The sequence below is a fragment of the Lipotes vexillifer genome, unplaced genomic scaffold (genome assembly GCF_000442215.2).
Source record: "Lipotes vexillifer unplaced genomic scaffold, Lipotes_vexillifer_v1.1 scaffold110, whole genome shotgun sequence".
Taxonomy (NCBI): domain Eukaryota; kingdom Metazoa; phylum Chordata; class Mammalia; order Artiodactyla; family Lipotidae; genus Lipotes; species Lipotes vexillifer.
Window position 1 is genome coordinate 1,524,588 of NW_006791887.1, and position 594 is coordinate 1,525,181.

The following is a 594-nucleotide window of genomic DNA, read 5'->3' on the forward strand; positions in this document are numbered from 1 at the left end:
TAACTCCTTCTCTCTGGTTGAGAGTCTCTGGGACTCTTACCTTTCCTCTGTTGCTTTCTCCCAGGCCTGCAGCAGCCGTATTGGCTTTCCCTGTCTCTGAGCTCTGGGCCTCTGTTTGAATATTCAAAAAACCATGTGGACAGTCCAGGGCTTATGCCAGCAGCCCACTGGAGGCATTCTTCAGGCTCCTTTTAAGGCAGGTACATCAATAGTTACATTAGTTTGGCTCTCTGCATTGGCACTTCTCCAGCATGGAGGCCAGACTTCCAACAACTTCCTTCTGCTCCAGAACAAGCCATAAGCCCCAGAGCAACAGAAGAATTGAGAAGTGACATCACAAACCTGGCACTTAATTTTCCTAGGAAGAACAGGGCTGCCCTTTGGTCCTGACCCAGATGATCTGCCTTGAAGGACATGATGTACAGCAATGGGAACAGGTGACTGGAGGGAAGAGACAAAACCACCTCTATCTGAGCCCATTTAGTAGAGGGTCAGTGGCACCACACCCAACAGGAAGCTCATGAGCATCTGTTACTTCTTTCAAGCAGTGAGTTCAGTGGGTGAACTGTACATTGAAAGCATCTCAAAATCAGC